Source organism: Stenella coeruleoalba (assembly GCF_951394435.1).
Source record: "Stenella coeruleoalba genome assembly, chromosome: 12".
In the NCBI taxonomy this organism is placed as follows: domain Eukaryota; kingdom Metazoa; phylum Chordata; class Mammalia; order Artiodactyla; family Delphinidae; genus Stenella; species Stenella coeruleoalba.
In genome coordinates this window covers 16,962,827-16,985,873 of record NC_137158.1, presented here as the reverse complement: position 1 = coordinate 16,985,873, position 23,047 = coordinate 16,962,827, and the positions used below count along the sequence as shown (strand labels likewise).

General features: G+C 38.0%; 1 long non-coding RNA gene across 2 annotated transcripts in view; it reads right to left on the bottom strand.

The window, feature by feature from the left end:
• The window catches only part of LOC307195515, a 442,270-nt gene that overhangs the window by 105,885 nt on the left and 313,338 nt on the right, over positions 1-23,047 (bottom strand). The window contains exon 5 of one of the 2 annotated variants that reach the window (XR_013830847.1): positions 4,403-4,572. This is a non-coding gene — a long non-coding RNA (uncharacterized lncRNA). The remainder of the gene's footprint in view (positions 1-4,402; positions 4,573-23,047) is intronic. The other variant, XR_013830848.1, reaches the window with a different exon arrangement.

Below are 23,047 nucleotides of genomic sequence, written 5' to 3'. Positions count from 1 at the left end.
ATTTCAAAACTGTGCATTGATGGAGGGAACCCTTCTATCACTAAAATCTAGGAGAGGCTTCCTGGGCCATTGCTGTCTAGCTTCTGGCTCCTGACTGGACCACAGCTGTGATAGACAAGTCATGAATTGATAACCTTGGTATATGTGTTTCAAGGTATGCTGACTACTCTTCCTTTAACAAGGAGCTCTGTCCATCTACATGTGTGTTTCTAAAGCACTTGCACTGCTTTGTTGAATGCTATGACAGTATTTAATGTGATACTATTTGCAGTACACCTATACAGTATTAATGTATATGCATCTCTAAGTGATTATGACATAGCAATTTATGATAACTTGAATTTAGGTATTTGATGAAGAGCGAAAAGTATGCTGACAATTCCTTTGGGGCTCAACAGCATCTCAGTTATCTCAGTGGTCATTTTAAGGATCATTGCTTGAAAAACTAGTGTTTCCAGGTCTTAAGAGTTTCCTCAAGTACAAGCCCCAGATGTTCTTCTCCAGAGTCCTTCTTTATGCACATGTCTTCTTCCAGACAGTAATCTGGATGAAGCTTTCTGGGTCCTCTCCACATAGGTAGACTGCCTATCTCTTCAGGCACATTAAGAGAAATGAGTGGATTTAAACTTCTCAATCTTATTCCCACTCCCATTTTTTCCCCCATCCACAAAAATGTGTGATTAAAAGAAATGATTGGGGTATGACAAACTCATTTTCAATTCATACAGAATTGTGGGTGCATTAATTCAGTAAAACAGGAAAGAAAGTTTGGAAGAGAGATTGGTCCTGTTTCATGGTCTTCGAATGAGCCTGGCCCCCATCATCATTTTGGTGTACTTGGTAGGAAGATGTACAGTTTATGATTTCCTGACTGGAAAAGCTCTAAGGCCAACCTCCTCTACTTTTACCTCCCATACAGTAGATACCCACATTGAATGAAGTGAAGAGAGTGTCTACATCTGAGTTTTACAAAAACTACATTAACTTGGCTCACAGATGGAAGAGAGTGAGAGAGGGGCTGATACATGTACGTAGTAACATGACACAGCTCTCCAGGATTTGGGGGAGTTTCATAGCAGGCTACTTTCACTTGAGACTTCGGAGCTATAGAGCATGAATAAAATGGATGCCTACATTTTAAATCATCCCCTCCTTATTAACCTTTAATGCCTTGCAAAACTTTAGTTTTCAAGATAACTAACCTGGTTAAGTGTTAGCGGCCATATGAAATTATTTGCGCATTTATTCCTATTTTAGTATGAGAAAATTTTGTCACATAAGGAAGACAAATCACTTTCCCAAGCACACAGAATCAATCGATGGCTAGTGTTAGTCCCACAAATCTTGATCTTTTCCATCTGCTGCTTCTTTCAAGTAGCCAGTCCCATTTCCCCCCTTCTCTCTTTGACATTAAAATTAAGAATTCTCTTTACACAGACCTGTGCTGATGCTCAGCAATTAACAGCAATGATAAGACATCTCAAGTCCTTTTTTTGAAGTGGAAATGATACCAATAACATCTAAACGAATAAACATCATTTCAAATGCATGCGTGTTATAAGAATGATCTGACACGAATGCAAAGACCTAGGGAGCTATAATTGAGCTGGGAGAATGACTAGGTTTGCAGCTGTCTTTAAAACAGTTCAACAGAGAATCTCAGGAATTAAAGGAACTGTGCCATTGTAACAGAAGGTAAAATGGATTCTAAAAGTCCTCAAAAAGCTAAAGATAAGTGTGGAGACGCAAAGGAGATAATGATACTTGGAGGCTCCATATATTGGGAACGTCCTCATCTGTCTCTGATGTACAGAAAAAAAGTGGTGGTTTTTAGGTTAGCATCTTCAGTTCCTAACTATATAGATGAGCTTATAGGAGAAGGTGGGGATATGCAGGATAGGGGATAGGGAGGAAAGGAGAATAGACTAATTTCCGGGGGATGGAAGGAGAGTGTAGATGGAGAAATGTGTTTCATTCACTCTCCTTTCATTATGGACCTAAACTGTAAATCTTGGAATGTCATTGCATAGAGATCCTTTCAAATTACTTCATGCATTTTTTACATTATTATCTCCTTTTATCAGCCAGTCTAAACAACGAGTATGTGTGTGTATACACCCACGTACATGCAGGTATGCATATATATGTATACATGCATATAGATACCTACTACTTTTTGGTGCTTACCTATAGGTGTCTCTACAGACAGATCTATACACACATTTGTAAATATAGCTGTCTTGAGTACCGCTCTGATTCACCATGTGTGACATCAGAAAACAGCAAAGGCACATTTATAAAGTGTTTGAAGACTGCCTGGCACATAGAAGGTACTTAACACATATTAGCTGTTATTAATTTGCAGGTGTGGGGTTACGGCAGAAAGGGAGGGAGGGAGGAATTAATGTTCCCTCTTTGGCTTCTGCTATGTTTTCTGATTATCCTCTGCTCCCTGTGTATAGCCAACGCCTTCAGAAAACAGTCTAGTACAAAGGGCTTATAGATTCTTAGATTATTGTGTGCTGGGTAACTCAGATCTATATACAGTGATTTATTCCCAAATTCTCTGTCTTACAAATGCTTCACAGCACTTCAGAGACCCAGGCATTATGCACTTACTTACACAGAAGCGATGCATGTCTTTTCAAACATGAGATCTTTGTTATCACTGATAAGATACAAAGGGCTTAATAAATTCTTTCCATAGGGGATATTACGTCATGTAGTTGGCCATTAAGAAAAGTTACATTTTACCTCTACATTTTTATTATCACTAAGATTTCCCCCAGTCATCACTAAAGATTTCCCCTAGTTCCTTATACATCATTTTAAATAACATTTGGCAATAAAACTTTGGCAAAGGAACTTGTTCAATTCTTTTTTTCTCTTTTCCAAAACTGAAACATCCAGTTATTTTTCCATATGCTCTCATGCTCAATTATTTCTGAATTTTTTTACTATAGAGAAATAGACCAAAGTGTTAAGATTAAAGTGAATGAAACTACAAATGTAATGAAGAAGATAAACTCAGATTTCTTGATTAAATCCCAGGAGACACTAACAGATTTGTGGAATTTCTCTTGAATTTTATAGAATGAATTTTTAAACTCAAAAAAAATAAAGTATTCAGCAACTATACATCAATAGAAATTTTTTAATTTTTAAAAGTTTTAAAAATCCTTTCACAGAAAAAACTGGAAACAAACAAACAGAAAATGGAGAGCCTGGATAATTACACCTCCCCACAACATGATGTCATTGTTAAATGTGCATATATACACATATTTCCTTTGAATATTGTAGCCAGAACAGGTTGATATTTTATACTTTTAGATGTAGTACCAGTTAACTCCCCTCCCCACATCTCTGGGGCATAAACCTACAGGTCCCTTGGCTTACAGACTCTATAGCTGCAAAAAAAATTTTTTAATTAAAAACTAAAGTATTCTACTTTAATCAATAGGCAATAAATGAAAGAAATTGTCCACTTCAAAGAAACAGAGCAGGATAACAGTAAATAAGCACGTAAATCAAATAGTTCCCAGGAAGATCCCATTCTGAGATACGGGAGAAAACTAGAATTAGCTGATATTTATCTTTAATGATAATTTTTTGACATTTCAGATAAGATGATGTTAGCTTTCATAATTTGCCTGGGAGTCATCAGGCTCAGACCTACTAAACACAGGAGGGAAATTTCATTTTCAGCCAAGCCTTTCTCAGTACTTTTGAAGAATTCCACATTTTTCTTCTGAAGTTTTTATTCAATGGTCATTGCCAAAGCTCTTTGTTTGTTTAGCATCTGGCAGGATAATCTTGAGAATCTGGTTATTTTAGTTATGTGGGTACTAGGGAAGGGAGGTAATTCTAGATATGCAAATCACATGAGCCTGGACTTCCAGATCACATCTAAACCTTCGCATATTTGAGTTTATTTGCCTTTGGCAAAACAAGTCCTCCTGTGGTTAAAAGGGAAAAGTACCGAAACATACCTTATGGGAAGGCAGCTAAAGTTGGTTGTATATCAAAACACTCATAAAACTAAAATTTGGTGATATAAATGTAAATGAATTAAAAGCACACGCATGAAAATTCCCTTAAAATACACAAAGTTATATGAAATATGTATTGGTTTTTTCTTAGCCTGGCATGGTAGAAAATTAATTTAGGATCATTGGAACATTAAAAATGGGGCCAGGTTCACTGATTCTTCAGACATATGCTGAAAGAATGGCATGTTATTTCAAGAGCAGAATTCTTGTGACCTGAGAGTGTATCCATCCATTTCTTTCTATGGGTCCTCCAATTGTAAACAGCCTCTGGGAGACTTCAAAAATTATGCAAGAAGAATCAGGATCTAAGGCATTCTTGTTACAGCTGAGACAGATAAAAAAAGAAAAACCTACCTCTCAATGATCCATGCCAAACCGTATGTAGGTCTCTACTTGTGGTCCATTAAATTCATACAAATGTTGCCACGGTTGGTAGATCAGCTTACAGCATGCACATTTTATTTAGAGTTTCTCTTGTTTCCACAAAACTCTGATATTTTTGTGCCATGCAAGTAGGTTACTGTTGATGAAAAAATTGCTAGAGTCACTCAAAGCTATACATTTTATATCGATCTTAATCTTTACTTCCCTCTTCCTAGCTAAGAGCCTTGGTCACATAGATGGTGTTGCCAATGGATGCAACTTTATAGAAAACCACAGACTAATTTCAAGATTCGCATTTTCTATACGTGCATACATACAATCCCTCTGAATTCTCTGAGACACGCAGCTCTGCAAGGAAGATGTGCTAGGGGTACAGATGGCCAAAAGGCACATGAAGAGATGCTCATCACCACTAACTATTAGAGAAATGCAAATCAAAACTACAAAGAGGTATCACCCCACACCAGTCAGAATGGCCATCATTAAAAAGTCTACAAATAATAAATGCTGGAGAGGGTGTGGAGAAAAGGGAACCCTCCTACACTGCTGGTGGGAATATAAGTTGGTGCAGCCACTAAGGAGAACAGTATGGAGGTTCCGTAACGAACTAAAAATAGAGTTACCATATGATCCAGCAATCCTACTCCTGGGCATATATCCAGAGAAAAACATAATTTGAAAAGATACATGCACCCCAATGTTCATTGCAGCACTATTTACAATAGCCAAAACATGGAAATAATCTAAATGTCCATTTACAGATGAATGGATAAAGAAAATATGGTGTGTATATATATATATATATATATATATATATATGAATATTACTTAACAACAAAAAAGAATCAAATAATGCCATTTTCTGCAACATGGAAGGACCTAGAGATTATCATACTAAGTGAAGTAAGCCACACAAACAAAATATCATATGATATTGCTGGAATGTAAAAAAAGGATACAAATGAACCTATTTATAAAATGGATATAGACTCACAGACATAGAAAACAAACTTATGGCTACCAAAGGGGATGCGGGTAGAGGGATAAATTAGGAGTTTTGGATTAGAATATACATACCACTATATATAAAATACATAACCTACAAGGACCTAATTATAGCATAGGGAACTATACTCAATATCTTGTAATAACCCATAATGGAAGAGAATTTTAAAAGAATATATTTATATATACGTAAAAAAATAAAGTAAAAGTTATTCCAAAACAGTAAAAGATGTGCTATGGGTGACCTAGGTTTGCTAAACACTCTCCCCTGTAGATTACTCCACACCTCATTCCCTGAACTCTGTCCTCTCTCTGTCACCCGCCTCACAGCTTGCTCCTTCCTGTCTGGTTCTTCCAGTCTCTTCCCACCCTTCCATGCTCTAAAGCCCATTTATCCTCCATTACCACTTCAAAGCCTTCTGTTTCCATGAAGACATTCCAAGGATGGCAGCCTACACTGATTACTCCTTTTCCAAACTTGCATTATCTTATATTTTATTATTTTATATTTCTGCTCTACACCCGTTTGTTTGATCTATGTGGACAAAGCCTTCTCAACAACCCAGTCATAAACGGGTAGAGGACAAGACAATGCTGGCTCTTGCCTTTCTTTTTCAGAGCACAGAATGGGGAGATGTATGGTGTTTCCATAATTAAAAACTGCCTTATCTGCTGTTGGATCTTTGACATCAATTTTTCGTTTTTGGAAGCTGTACCCTCCTCTTCCACAGGTAGGTGAAAAAGCCCCATAATAATATACATTGAAGTACGCATTTCTAGGTATGAAAAAGAAGGTAAGGAGGTCCTTGATGATGCAAGACTGTCTCTGTCTGGATTCTTTGCTCCTGAGGATAGAACGGCTGCTAGTGCAGTGGGGCTATTCTTTTTTTCTTTTTTTTAAACATCTTTATTGGAGTATAATTGCTTTACAATGGTGTGTTAGTTTCTGCTTTACAACAAAGTGAATCAGTTATACATATACATGTGTTCCCATATCTCCTCCCTCTTGTGTCTCCCTCCCACACTCCCTATCCCACCCCTCTAGGTGGTCACAAACCACCTAGTTGATCTCCCTGTGTTATGCGGCTACTACCCACTAGCTATCTATTTTATGTTTGGTAGTGTATATATGTCTATGCCACTCTCTCACTTTGTCACTGCTTACCCTTCCCCCTCCCCATATCCTCAAGTCCATGAGAAAGTCAGGCCCGGCTCTCCTTGGACATCTTGATAGCGTTTGTGGTTGAACTGTTGCTTATAGTCTCTCCCTTCTCCTCATCTCCCTTCTCTCCCTCACTTAACCATTTACTGTTAATGGTTTAAATATAGTACCTAGTTCATTAATTTGCATTTTCTAAGATGGTATAATGAAAAATAAATCAGTTACTTCTCAATTCAAAGCACTTCTCTGGTTACATTGTGAATATTTACATAGGATTAGAGAATTTGACTCACTGCTTCATTTGATATATTTGCTCTTACAACTCTTTCATCTTATGTTACTCTTTCTGTTCTACGTGCTTTTGTATTTCCTTTTTATTTGGCTTTTTCTATTTGGATTATACTAATTTAGCTTTTATTTTCTACAGAGTTTTGGAAGATATATGTGCCCATTTCTAATTCAACCACACTTTAGATTCAAAACCTAACAACCAGTTAAGTTTTAAAGGTCATAACAATTTTAAGATCATATCAGAGGCATGATCTGATATTTTCATCTATTTAAGATGAAAATTTAATACACCTTTCCTCCCCATAATTTTCCCCACCTGTTGACTAATCTCCTTCTTGGTCTTTTTTAATATATACAGAGTGTGATTTAATTTTAGATTGTTGAATTCTTGGTTTGACATAATATGCCATCATCATTTTTGACATTTGTATGCACTGTTGTAAGTGATTGGTGTCAGTGATCAAAACTAGGTAAAGGTTACATTTCATCTTTTTGAGTTTTCTTAAATTTTATTTTAACCACTCAACCCCCTTGGCAGTAGAACAGATATGTTACAGAGAAGTAATTAACCTGTATCTAACAGATATCAAGAGAATATGTCCGGCCATAGATTATCTAAAGCTAAGAGTCCCAGCTCTTGACACTCTGAGATCTTTAGTTTTTTAAAGTGTCAGATTTATGATTTCTCCAATCAGAAATACAACCATCAGGATCTGTTTCTTCATTATAATCATCACAGATGTGCTTAATGATTAGATACAGGTTGCTAACTCCCACAGGTTCCTGTAACTTTTGGGCTTCCTCATCAAATGCCTATTTGTACAGCCCTAGAACTAGTCGTTTACATTTGGGAGACCTCAAGACTTCAATTTTCTTTTACTTTTTCAGTAATAAGAGTTTTCCTTCAAATAAATTTTTATTTTTAAGACCATGAAATGTGTGCTGTATTTCATAAGAAATCTTATAATATTTCATAAGAATATTTCATAGGAATATTTCATAAAAAATTTTAAAATATTTCATAAGAAAAACTTATGAAATATTTAACTTTATATATGTGCTGTACATAAATGACATTTAAAAAACATTTTCAACCTTTTTTATTGCGATAACATTTACATAAAATAATAGCACTCATCTTAAGCAGATGAGTCTGACAAAGGTCAAAACATTCACACCATCACAATCAGGATAGTACTCCAAAAGGTCTGCAGTCTATCCCACCTTCCTTTGAAGTCAGTCAACTACTGCTCTGCTTTCTGTCACTATAGATTAGTTTTGTCAGTTCAGGAATTTCATAAAAATAGAATAAAATAGTAGTATGCACTCTTTTATGCCTGGCTACTTTTATTCAATATGTTTTTGAGATCCATCTGGAATTTGTTTCTATTTTTTGCTGAGCAACATTCTGTTATATGGACATACCACAATTTGTGTAACAATTCACCGGTTGACAAGCCCTGGGCTGTTTCCATTTGGGGTGATAATAAATAAAGCCACTAAACATTTATATGCAAGACTTTGTATCAACATACATTTCATTACCTTAAAGTGAATTACTGGGTTCTATGGTAACTCAGTGTTTAACTTTAAAAGAAACTTGCTAAATGTTTTCCGAAAGGGTCACACCATCGTACATTCCTGCCAGCAATACATGCAAGTTCTACTTGTTCCACTTGCTCAACAAGTTTTGTTTTTATTTAGTGGTGTTTTTATATTTCAGCCATTCTGGTGGGTATGTAATGGTATCTCATTATGACTTGATTTGCATTTTCTGATGATTAATTATGTTGGGTAACTTTTCATATGTTTTTTGGCCATTCGCATATCTTCTTTTGTGAAGCATATATTCAAATTGTTTGCCCATTTTTATTGGGTTGCTTGAGTCATTATTTTAAGTGTTCTTTATATAGTCTAGGTATAAATTCTCCACTCTGAGATATAAACACTGTAGAGATTGATTCCTAGTCACAGTTACCTTCTCCTGACCTATGACCTATGACAGTTATGCTACAAGGTTTCATACAGCACTATTCATGATGACTGCTATAATCTAGTTCTCTCAATTCTTTGTTTATATTAATCTCGATGTATATTTATAGGTATTAATCTCTGTTTATATTAAATTTTTATAACAAATGATAGAAGTTTTTCTTTAGGACAATGTAAAAAGTGGCGTAAAGTTTTATGAATTAAAATTTCCCCATTCTTTTCCCTCTGCTTATGACAACTACATCTTACAATTTCAGCTTTGACCATTTTTCCTTGACAATTACATTCAGTGATGGCAGGTAATGGTTGCCCAAGTTAGAAACAAGAAAGTTGACTCCCAGAAAGTTAAAGTGAAATGGATTTTGTGGTTTAATGTTTATTATATTTGCATTTAATATATTAATACTAAATTAATGCATTCAATAATATTAAATTAACACATAAAACTAGGAACCATTCTCTTAACAAATAACATTTTTTCTATTTTTCTTGTGGCCCTACATTTATTGCTAAAATAAATCTAGTTATTGAACCTTAATTTAGAATGAAACACAATGTATATTTAACACTTTTGCATAACCTATATAATTCATGATCCTTTTGGAACACTTTAAAAGCAGTAGCTGCAGAAACTCAGCCTGGAGGAGAAATATTAGTTAGCAAACAGCTGTTAGAAAAGTTTATGATAAAGCAAGAAAATAGTTTGATTTCCAACATAGATGGGTATGTTTATATAAAAATATTTTTTTCAAAGGACTGGTTATGCACATAAGAATTAACATAAGCACATATTAATAAAAATGGGCAGCACATATGATACTAAGTCTAAAGTATCTATGACACCAGTTTAACAAGAGTTGTTACACCTTGTTTTCCTAGTGAGAGCTGGACCCCCTGACTATCAGCAAGATACAGTTAACATCAGGACTCTAGCTATTGGGGTCACGGCTTTTACAAGGCAGAAATGAGAAACACTTATTATCTGAAACAGTCTCTGGTGCTGAGTTCCTTCCGTTGTAAACCTCATAGGCAGCTGACGCTATAGGATGAACTAGAGATGCCTTAATGATGACCGTCTAAGGTCATTGAAGGAGCCTAGGTAAAGACTAAAAAAGTGGCTCCAGGTAAGACAGGAACCCTACTTCTTTTGCAGACGTTCACAAACACACGCATATTGCTATTTATGTAACATTCTATCTTTTTTATTTAAGTAAAGAAACGTTACATTAAAATTGGGAAAACTGGCCCATTCCCCTCTCCTAATCAGGCACAAATCTTGGTATTGTTCAGGATACAGTTCTTCTTGGAGATTACAGTAGGAAGTACAGTTGTCCCACAGTATCCACAGGGCATTGGTTTTAGGACACCTGCGGATACCAAAATCCATGGATGCACAAGTCCCTTATAGAAAACGGTGTAGGACAGTGGCCCTCCATACCCGCAGGTTCTGCATCTTCTGACTGGTTGAATCCGCCAATGTCCAACCCACGGAGGACCAACCATATCTATGCTTTTAAGCCACAAACATTTTTTCACTTAATTATTTTCAGTCTTATTCCCTGTATGCATTGATTCTTGTTTTCTTCTTATTGAAAGACATTACTCAAAAGCACTGTCCAGGAGATCTTTGTGTGTTAAACTTCTGACCCTTTGTATGATTCCAAAATACGCTTGTCACGCTCATGTTTAAGTGTTGCAGTTCTATTTTACTGTCGAGAAATCTGATGTGCATTCAATTCTTGTTCTTCTGCAAGTCATCTTCTCTTTAAGAAGATTTTAGACTTTTTTCTTTGTCTCCATTGTTACTGAATCTCAAGATGTGTTTTATTTCTCTTATCTAACTTAATTAGTGTGAAAGATTTTTCGTAAAGATAACCTCAGTAAGTTATCCTTCCATGTTTGCTGCTTTGCAATGTGTTTTCTGTTGTTGTTGGGTTTTTTTTGCGGTACGCAGGCCTCTCACTGTTGTGGCCTCTCCCGTTGTGCAGCACAGGCTCCAGACGCGCAGGCTCAGCGGCCATGGCTCACGGGCCCAGCCGCCCCGCTGCATGTGGGATCTTCCCGGACCGGGGCATGAACCCATGTCCCCTGCATCGGCAGGCAGACTCTCAACCACTGCGCCACCAGGAAAGCCCTGCAATGTGTTTTTAATGCTCCTCCTTTCAAGAGGAAGAGTTTATTTCTCCATCCCTAAATCTAGGCTTGGCCATGTGATTTATTTTGTTAACAGAATATTAGCAGACGTGATGCAAGTTAAGCCTTGATCAGCACATGCACATTCTGCCCTGTTTTGCAGCTTTCAGAATCCCCGGATTGTGTGAAGGTGTGAATGAGGCCGAGATAGCCCACTGTAGAGACCACATGGAAGACAACCCAAGGGTCTTGGTTTACAACTTGACACCTGCCAAAAATGTGAGGGAGGGCTTCCTAGGCTGAGTCCCAGCCAATCTGACAGCCAACTGTAGGTCCACGAGGGAGCCCCAGAGAGGGCAGCAGTAAAACCACCCCAGGTAAACTTCTTTGAGGGTATTAGCTATTTCTTGCAACCATCATCCAAGTCCTATAGGACATTTTCAGCTTTACAAGAAACTCCCATTACACTTGTATTAATATGCATATCCCTATGTGATCTAGTTCTTTGTAAATTTATCACTATCTATAATTATATCTTTAACATATTTTCCTTTACTTTTATCGTTGGATTTGTCTCTAGAATATAAAGTCAATTTTTCTTGCTAATGGCTACATCCTCTGAGCCAAAACAGTCTCTGATAGAGTAGGTTCTCAACAACTAGGTTGAATTAATATTAAGTTTCAATAAATATAGTCAGTAAATTAGATACATCTGCATCTGGAGTCTTTATTACTACATGAGTCTGATTTTTTTTATGAGTCGTTTTTTAAAAACAAGTTCCCAAATTAAAAACAAATTGTTTCTTTAAATTTCCGTTACCATTCTCTGAGATAAATATTATTTTCTCCTTTTGTAGATGAGGAAAATACAGCTCATAGTTTTAGAACCATGCTTAACGTCACACAATTAAAAACTCAGGGAGCATTTTGATATGAGATCTGTCTGACTCCGAAGCTGTCTCTCAATAGATCATTTTGCTTTTATGAGAGCTTGAATTTACTGTGTGACTACAAACTTCACTATTTTATCTCTCAATTTCCCTCTATTTCCAGACATAGGAAAAATATGGAAAAAGTTTTAGAAGAGTACAGATTGTAAAAATAGTGAAATAAGTCAGAAAGAGAAAGACAAATAGTGTATGACATGACATATGTGGAATCTAAAAAATACAACAAACTAGTGAATATAACAAAAAGAAGCAGACTCACAAACATAGAACAAACTAGTGATTACCAGTGGGGAGAGGGAAGGGAGAGGGGCAATATAGAGGTAGGGGAGTAAGAGGTACAAACCATTGGGTGTAAGATCAGCTACAAGGATCTATTGTACAACATGGGTAATATAGCCAATATTTTGTGATAGCTGTCAATGAAAAGTTACCTTTAAAAATTGTATAAAAATTTTCTTAAACAATGGCATGGTGGGAAATTCTCTGGCGGTCCAGTGGTTAGGACTCCACACTTTCACTGCTGAGGGCCCAGGTTTGATGCCTGGTCGGGGAACTAAGATCACACAACCTGTGCGGTGTGGCCAAAAAAACCAAAAAAAAAAAAAAACAAATGGCATTGTGGAGCAAAGAAAAAAATACAGAAATATTTTCTGCCATATGATTCAAGAAATTAAGATAACATTTATTCAATGTACTTAATGATTTGCTGCTAATTTTATGTGAAGTATTTTATTTCTATGCTTTCTATAAATATGCATAGAATAAAGGAGATTTTGTCCCTGGAATGAAATAGAGTATAGTATCCTGGCACTTAATAAGGGTAGCACAATGATGAGAGTTGAATTCTATTACTATGTTCAATATTCACAAAATAAAGATTATTAGGGCAAAACTGAAAAAGAATAGTGTTCAACTAAACTTATGCTAATTCTTGATGTCTTTTATCACATAAAATTCCGACATCTTATTTCTTTCTTTTTCTCTCTAGATCCCAGATAGTCATTTACCCTTCTCACTCATTCAATTCCATTTAAGGAAAAATATAAACACTGACACTATGAAAAAAAAAAGAGTATCACTCTTTTTATTAGTGTGCTGTGATGTGGATTTGCTCCTTATAAATTTTCCCCAAACTTTTTCCTTAGTGAAAATATATAATTTTCATTATTATCACAATGCCTTGGGCTTTGCCAATGGAGAACTAAACAGGTTTCTTCTGCATGTTTTCTAAATGTCTCCAGCTGTGTTTCTCAGAATCAGACCAGACAATGGCTAGACAGACAGTCACATCAAAGTGGCATCTTATACACAAAGAAGACTCCCTCCTCCAGCAGCCCCTAACAGAGGGTCTGTGAGCATGAGATCATGCCAGTGAATTCTGTTTGCCTTGCTTTTTTCTTTGTTTTCTTAACCGGGAAAGTGTTTGTCCATGAAATGGTTTGGCAAGGTCTGTTATTCCAAAGGCTTTCTTAAACTAATAGTCCTGATTTCAAGCCTCAGAAGAAAAGCAATTATATTTGAATGTAGAGTATTCTCTACTGTGAATTGGCAAATTACTTTTTCTTTTTAAGAAAAAGCTAATTCTAAATTCTAGATTCTAAATTCTTTTTCCTATTCCCATTTAGGTCCAAGTATGATACTATCCGTGAAAATCCTATCGAATTGGTTATTTTTGATCAAAAGTATAGTATTATTTGGGGTTGAATGGGTGCCTCAGTTCTCTGAAAAGCTCTCATATAGCCCAGTTTCATTAGGGAACACCCTGGAAAGGAGAATCAACAGCGGATTTGTTTTCTTAAGCTCACTACCTGTTAGGATCTGTCAAACACGCTTGTTCTCCATACAAGCCATTTGGAATGTTCACTTCCAAAATAACTGGACTGAATGAAATTAGGAAAAAAATGTTCCCATCCCATTTCGTCCTTTTTTCCCCATCCGACTCTCCCTGCAAAGTGTCTAGGCTCTATGGCTAAGAAAATAGTAACACACTCACAAGCTGTGAAGGGTAAAGAAAATTACTACTCAAAATGTAATTTACTTGCCAACCACAATTCACTACTTGAACAATTGATTCATCTAATCTTATTCTCACATTCACAGGAACATTCTTCTAAAGCCTGAAGGCTCTTGAGCAGATTCTTCTTAAACTAGTACTTGCCATTGGCAGATGAACCACAATTTTTAGCCTACATGGCTTTGTACGTGCTGCCCTTTTTTTCAGGAATACCCACTTTTATTCACCTGGTTAATTTCTATTGAACCTCATCTCAGGTACATCGTTCCCAGAAAACTTTCTTGCTAACTCTTCACTCTAGTCATTCCTGGTAGATGCCACCTAGTTATTCTCAGGTGGTTGTTACACTGATATCTACTATACTTGCATTTGACTTGTTAATTCATCAGTCTCCCATTGTGAGCTCCTTGAGGATAAGTGCTGTGTTTTGCCCATATAATCAACCCCTAATACAGTGTCTAACACATTTTATGGTCAATAAATTTTTGCCACATAAATAAATTAACAAAAGAATTATTAATACATGAGCCAATTAATGCAAAAATTATTTATTCCAGATGACATATTCATTTTTGGTGGACCTTCCAACGTTCATTGTCTACCATCTACCTGACAGCAATTTTCCTCGTACTGGCAAAGGATTAACCCCTCCTACATTTTCAGCCATGTGGATTTGTGGGAATTGGTCCATGAGGACAAATGTAAGCCAAGGAAAGGCTTAAAACAATTTGGATTCTACTGAGAGCCAAAGGAACTGCTTCAGGGATGTGCGTGTGACCTACTCAGAGCTAGTGAGGATTTGCAATAGTTTGAGGGAAGGCGAGATTCTTTTCTTTCGCAGAACCTGTTGAAAGAGATTAGTTTTGTTCTGATGCACATCATCAAGGAAAAATGAATGCAATCTCAAGAGCTACTGGTGACAACTGTGTGATGAAAACAGGAGAACATGCCGAGAATGGAATGTAGAAGGAGAAAGGAGAGTCAGGAAATGGCAAGACAAGCCAGATCCTGCTCACATTATTTAAGCCCGGGGAAAGATGTCCTTAAAGTTAGATGTCCCCGGGCTATTCAGTTAGGAGGGTCGATAATATTTTTTTAATTGTTTGAATAGTTTTCTGTTCCTACAACTTAAATAGTTCGTTTTACTTAAGGAGCTCAATTTTTTCCATCCAAAACTTACTTTAGCTCAATCTCTCATCTGGAAGAATATCTCATCACCTGCTTTAGATCTCCCATAGTGGCGTAATAATAGCAGAGTAGAAACGACATGGGTTTTGAATTCAGATAAACGACATTTTGTTTAATTTCCACCTTTTATCATCTGTGGACACTAGGCAAGTCGTTTTACCATTCTGGGGCTCCTTTTCCTCAACTGTACCTATCTTAGAAGTTGCTGGAGGATTGAACCAGATAAACATATTGAACATTTCTAACTTCACGCCTATGATTTCAAAGGTCATAAAATAATCTAAATCTTTTGTTTTTTTCCCTTGTTAGTAAGATATCCTCACTAACTTTAATGGCTTCATGGGAATTCTGACATCTCGTTGTGACATCTCAAACTTCTCAAGCGTCAGCACCGTCTTCATTCGACAACTACCGGTTACCATATTACACCGTGAACTCATCACTATTCAGAGCAGTCCATCCTATTATGTCTTCCATTCTCTTATTCCAGCGTCTTTCCCTGTCCTACCACTCACATCTTCACATCACAGTTTTGCCTTTATTGTAAATGCCAGCTCATCAACTTTCCCAAGTCCATGTCCACACTCCACATTCATTGCTCTTGATCACATGTCTTTGTTTAGTTCCACTTGCACTTATTGAGCACCTACTGTATGCCAACTTTAGACAGACATAGCTGAGTAAGACATGGGTTCCTTACCATCTAGAACAGATTCTAAATTAGATAAATTTAATAAACAGTCGAAAATGATGACAGAGGGATGTGTGCATGGGATGATACAGGTGCACACTGAAAAAGAAACTAGTATGGAAACAATCAAAATAGGAGGCAATTGTAATCATCCTGGGAAGAGATGACAGTGCTTGACTCAAGGTGGTGTGAATGGAGGAGGTGAAACATTGACAGAACTAATAATCTCCTCTTCATACCCTATTAGAAATTCTGCCTCTTTTTTTTCTTTTTTGGCTTAAAACAACAGAAATTTATTCTCGCACAGTTCTGGAGGCTGGAATTTTGAAATCAAGGTGTTGGCAGGGCCTTGCTGCCTCTGAAGGCTCTAGGGAAGAATCTTTCTTTGCCTCTTCATTCTTTATTCTTATGGATCTCCTGTCCCTCATTACCTGGTAGAAGAATGTACCTCCAGGTGCTTTATTCCCAAAATAAAACAAGTAGTCATACTATGCTATCATTTTCTTTAACCCAATGGACTATTCTCTTGAAATACTTCTGTATTTGGACAAAATAATGTTTACCTTTGTAATTTTCCTGAAAGCATAAGGCTGATTTATAAATAAAAAGGTCTGAAAGATCAAAGTTATAGGTATATACACAATGGTAATAAATGAATTGTCAATTTATTTGTAATCACTCTGCTAAAAACTGCTACAGTTTTCCTTTCAACCTGTTTTTATCAAACATTGTCACTCACAATGAAAATGCTTAATGAACAGATAATGAAAGCATGCAAAATATGCTTTTACTTAAAAACCAAAATTGTTGATTGCTATCATATTTAACAAAACATCCTGGAGGTTATCTATGTTCCCAAGTGGCAGACATACTTTGTATCCCATATACTATGAAACAGCATGCAGAAACCACTTATATTATATTTGAAGAACATGTAATTTAGCAATTACATTTTGGAGTGCATGTTCACCTAGAACATAAACTCAAATATTATTAGGTGATGGTCTGCTTAGTTTGATGCTTCTACTTTACCAAAATTATTAACTTTACTCAGATCCCACTATGCATCAGGAAAGGCATGTAGCGTTAAAATGATAGAGCCCTGGGAGCTTCCGGGAAGATGACAGAAGAGTAAGACGCGGAGATCACCTTCCTCCCCACAGATACACCAGAAATACATCTACACGTGGAACAACTCCTACAGAACACCTACTGAACGCTGGCAGAAGACCTCAGACCTCCCAAAAGGCAAGAAACCCCCACGTACCTGGGTAGGGCAAAAGAAAAAAGAATAAACAGCGACAAAAGGATACGGACGGGACCTGCACCAGTGGGAGGGAGCTGTGAAGGAGGAATGGTTTCCACACACTAGAAGCCCCTTCGCGGGCAGAGGCTGCGGGTGGCGGAGAGGGAAGCTTCGGTGCCGCTGGGGAGAGGACAGCAACAGGGGTACGGAGGGCAAAGCGGAGAGATTCCCACACAGAGGATCGGTGGTGACCAGCACTCACCAGCCCGAGAGGCTTGTCTGCTCCCCCGCCGGGGCGGGCGGGGCTGGGAGCTGAGGCTCGGGCTTCGGTCGGAAGGCAGGGAGAGGACTGGGGTTGGCGGCGTGAACACAGCCTGCAGGGGGCTAGTGCGCCACGGCTGTCCGAGAGGGAGTCCGGGGAAAAGTCTGGACCTGCCGAAGAGACAAGAGACTTTTTCTTCCCTCTTTGTCTCCTGGTGCGCGAGGAGAGGGGATAAAGAGCGCTGCTTAAAGGAGCCCAGAGACGGGCACGAGTCGCGCCTAAAAGCGCGGACCCCAGAGACGGGCATGAGACGCTAAGGCTGCCGCTGCCACCAGCAAGAAGCCTGTGTGCGAGCACAGGTCACTATACACACCCCCCTTCCGGGGAGCCTGTGCAGCCCGCCACTGCCAGGGTCCTGGGATCCAGGGACAACTTCCCCGAGAGAACGCACAGCACGCCTCAGGCTGGTGCAACGTCACACCGGCATCTGCCGCCACAGGCTCGCCCTGCACTCCGTGCCGCTCCCGCCCCATGGCCTGAGTGAGCCAGAGGCCCCGAATCAGCGGCTCCTTTAACCCCGTCATGTTGGAGTGAAGAACAGAGGCCCTCCGGTGACCAAAACGCAGAGACGGGGCCAAATCCAAAGCTGAGCCCCGGGGAGCTGTGCGAACAAAGAAGAGAAAGGGAAATCTCTCCCAGCAGCCTCAGGAGCAGCGGATTAAAGCTCCACAATCAACTTGATGTACGCTGCATCTGTGGAATACATGAATACACAACGAATCATCCCAAATTCAGGAGAGCCGTGTGGATGAAAGGCTCTTGGTGCTGTAGCCAGGTGTCAGTGCTGTGCCTCTGAGGTGGGAGAGCCAACTTCAGGACACTGGTCCACAAGAGACCTCCCAGCTCCACGTAATATCGAACGGCAAAAATCTCCCAGAGATCTCCATCTCAACACCAACACCCAGCTTCACTCAACGACCAGCAAGCTACAGTGCTGGATACCCTATGCCAAACAACTAGCAAGACAGGAACACAACCCCATCCATTAGCAGAGAGGCTGCCTAAAATCATAATAAGGCCACAGACACCCCAAAACACACCACCACACGTGGCCCTGCCCAACAGGAAGACAACATCCAGCCTCATCCACCAGAACACAGGCACTAGTACCCTCCACCAGGAAGCCTACACAACCCACTGAACCAACTTTAGCCACTGGGGACAGACACCAAGCACAACGGGAAAAAGGAGACCCCAGCCTGCAAAAAGGAGACCCCATACACAGTAAGATAAGCAAAATGAGAAGACAGAAAATCACACTGCAGACGAAGGAGCAAGATAAAAACCCACCAGACCTAACAAATGAAGAGGAAATAGGCAGTCTACCTGAAAAAGAATTCAGAATGATGATAGTAAACATGATCCAAAATCTTGGAAATAGAATAGACAAAATTCAAGAAACATTTAATAAGGACCTAGAAGAACTAAAGATGAAACAAACAACGATGAACACCACAGTAAATGAAATGAAAAATACTCTAGATGGGATCAATAGCAGAATAAGTGAGGCAGGTCGGATAAGTGACCTGGAAGATAACATAGTGGAAATAACTACTGCAGAGCAGAATAAAGAAGAATGAAAAGAACTGAGGACAGTCTCAGAGACCTCTGGGATAACATTAAACGCACCAACATTCGAATTATAGGGGTTCCAGAAGAAGAAGAGAAAAAGAAACGGACTGAGAAAATATTTGAAGAGATTATAGTTGAAAACTTCCCTAATATGGGAAAGAAAATAGTTAATCAACTCCAGGAAGCACAGAGAGTCCCATACAGGATAAATCCAAGGAGAAATACGCCAAGACACATATTAATCAAACTGTCAAAAATTAAATACAAAGAAAGGATATTAAAAGCAGCAAGGGAAAAACAACAAATAACACACAAGGGAATCCCTATAACGTTAATAGCTGACCTTTCAGCAGAAACTATGCAAGCCAGAAGGAACTGGCAGGACATATTTAAAGTGATGAAGGAGAAAAACCTGCAACCAAGATTACTCTACCCAGCAAGGATCTCATTCAGATTTGATGGAGAAATTAAAAACTTTACAGACAAGCAAAAGCTGAGAGTTCAGCACCACCAAAAAAGCTCTACAGCAACTGCTAAAGGAACTTCTCTAGGCAAGAAACACAAGAGAAGGTAAAGACCTACAATAACAAACCCAAAACAATTAATAAAATGGGAATAGGAACATACATATCGATAATTACCTTAAATGTAAATGGACTAAATGCTCCCACCAAAAGACAGATATTGGCTGAATGGATACAAAAACAAGACCCATATATTTGCTGTCTACAAGAGACCCACTTCAGACCTAGAGACACATACAGACTGAAAGTGAGGGGATGGAAAAAGATAATTTACACAAATGGAAACTAAAAGAAAGCTGCAGTAGCAAATCTCATATCAGACAAAATAGACTTAAAAATAAAGACTATTAGAAGAGACAAAGAAGGACACTACATAATGATCAAGGGATCGATCGAAGAAGAAGATATAACAATTGTAAATATTTATGCACCCAACATAGGAGCACCTCAATACATAAGGCAAATACTAACAGCCATAAAAGGGGAAATTGACAGTAACATATTCATAGTAGGGAACTTTAACACCCCACTTTCACCAATGGACAGATCATCCAAAATGAAAATAAATAAGGCAACACAAGCTTTAAATGATACATTAAACAAGATGGACTTAATTGATATTTATAGGACATTCCATCCAAAAACAACAGAATACACATTTTTCTCAAGTGCTCATGGAACATTCTCCAGGACAGATCATATCTTGGGTCACAAATCAAGCCTTGGTAAATTTAAGAAAACTGAAATTGTATCAAGTATCTTTTCCGACCACAACGCCATGAGACTAGATATCAATTACAGGAAAAGATCTGTAAAAAATACAAACATATGGAGGGTAAACAATACACTACTTAATAATGAAATGATCACTAAAGAAAGCAAAGAGGAAATGAAAAAATACCTAGAAACAAATGACAATGGAGACACGATGACCCAAAATCTATGGGATGCAGCAAAAGCAGTTCTAAGAGGGAAGTTTATCGCAATAAAATCCTACCGTAAGAACCAGGAAACATCTCGAATATACACCCTAACCTTGCACCTAAAGCAATTAGAAAAAGAAGAACAAAAAAAACCCGAAGTTAGCAGAAGGAAAGAAATCATAAAAATCAGATCAGAAATAAATGAAAAAGAAATGAAGGAAATGATAACAAAGATCAATAAAACTAAAAGCTGGTTGTTTGAGAAGATAAACAAAATTGATAAACCACTAGCCAGACTCATCTAGAAAAAAAGGGAGAAGACTCAAATCAATAGAATTAGAAATGAAAAAGGAGAAGTAACAACTGACACTGCAGAAATACAAAAGATCATGAGAGATTACTACAATCAACTCTATGACAATAAAATGGACAACCTGGAAGAAATGGACAAATTCTTAGAAATGCACAACCTGCCAAGACTGAATCAGGAAGAAATAGAAAATATGAACAGACCAATCACAAGCACTGAAATTGAAACTGTGATTAAAAATCTTCCAACAAACAAAAGCCCAGGACCAGATGGCTTCACAGGCGAATTCTAGCAAACATTTAGAGAAGAGCTAACACCTATCCTTCTCAAACTCTTCCAAAATATAGCAGAGGGAGGAACACTCCCAAACCCATTCTACGAGGCCACCATCACCCTGATACCAAAACCAGACAAGGATGTCACAAAGAAAGAAAACTACAGGCCAATATCACTGATGAACATACATGCAAAAATCCTCAACAAAATACTAGCAAACAGAATCCAACAGCACATTGAACGGATCATACACCATGATCAAGTGGTGTTTATCCCAGGAATGCAAGGATTCTTCAATATACACAAATCAATCAACGTGATACACCATATTAACAAACTGAAGGAGAAAAACCATATGATCACCGCAATAGATGCAGAGAAAGCTTTCGACAAAATTCAACACCCATTTATGATAAAAACCCTGCAGAAAGTAGGCATAGAGGGAACTTTCCTCAACATAATAAAGGCCATATATGACAAACCCACAGGCAACATCGTCCTCAATGGTGAAAAACTGAAACCATTTCCACTAAGATCAGGAACAAGACAAGGTTGCCCACTCTCACCACTATTATTCACCATAGTTTTGGAAGTTTTAGCCACAGCAATCAGAGAAGAAAAGGAAATAAAAGGAATCCAAATCGGAAAAGAAGAAGTATAGCTGTCACTTTTGCAGATGACATGATACTATACTAGAGAATCCTAAAGATGCTACCAGAAAACTACTAGAGCTAATCAATGAATTTGGTAAAGTAGCTGGATACAAAATTAATGCACAGAAATCTCTGGCATTCCTATACACTAATGAAGAAAAATCTGAAAGTGAAATCAAGAAAACAATCCCATTTACCATTGCAACAAAAAGAATAAAATATCTAGGAATAAACCTACCTAAGGAGACAAAAGACCTGTATGCAGAAAATTATAAGACACTGATGAAAGAAATTAAAGATGATACAAATAGATGGAGAGATATACCATGTTCTTGGATTGGAACAATCAACACTGTGAAAATGACTCTACTACCCAAAGCAATCTACAGATTCAATGTAATCCCTATCAAACTACCACTGGCGTGGTAGTTTTCACAGAACTAGAACAAAAAATTTCACAATTTGTATGGAAACACAAAATACCCCGAATAGCCAAGGCAATCTTGAGAATGAAAACCGGAGCTGGAGGAATCAGGCTCCCTGACTTTGGGAGTCTGCCTGCTGATGCAGGGGGCGCAGGTTCATGCCCCAGTCGGGAAGATCCCACATGCCACAGAGCGGCTGGTCCCGTGAGCCGTGGCCGCTGAGCCTGCGCTCCGCAGCAGGAGAGGCCACAACGGTGAGAGGCCCGCGTACCGCCAAAAAAAAAAAGAAAAGAAAAAAAACCAACAGGATGTTTTCCCACTGTTTAATAATATTCAGTGAGATTGTTTTTTGTATCTAATTATGTTTGTGAAAACTTAGCATACATAATTTAAAGAATGTCAGCTCTGTGCAAAACACTGTCCTAGACTTATCCACTTATTCATTTCATTATTACCAAGCCATATGTTTAAGTAGAGCCTATTAAAAACAGATCTTCCCTTGCCATGGATAATATGAACCTTTGTAATTTAATCCAGAAATAAAATTATACAGACAAACTTCCCAGTTTCTGTAATTGTTCTGGGGGTCTCTAAGGATTTATTCAGTAGCTGCAACTCAGACATGCTTTATTAACTTCACACTGTTAAATGATTTATTTATCTAAAATTAGCAATCACTCACAAAAGAAAAAATCATGCTGTAGGCAAATCCCGCCTCTCAAATAACAATTAAACAATATTCAAGGAGATAAGCTAGAATGATCCCAGGTCTGCAGGTTTATCCCAGCGCCAGTTCAGAAAAGTTCATCCTCAGTGAATTTTTTCTTTCAGGTTGGAGTCACCCTTTCCTGTGTCTGAATGACTAGCATTCTCTTCCACTCAAAACTCCCTTTTTCTGCAAAAATCTGAAAAATTTCTGAAGTTTAGTCCATTT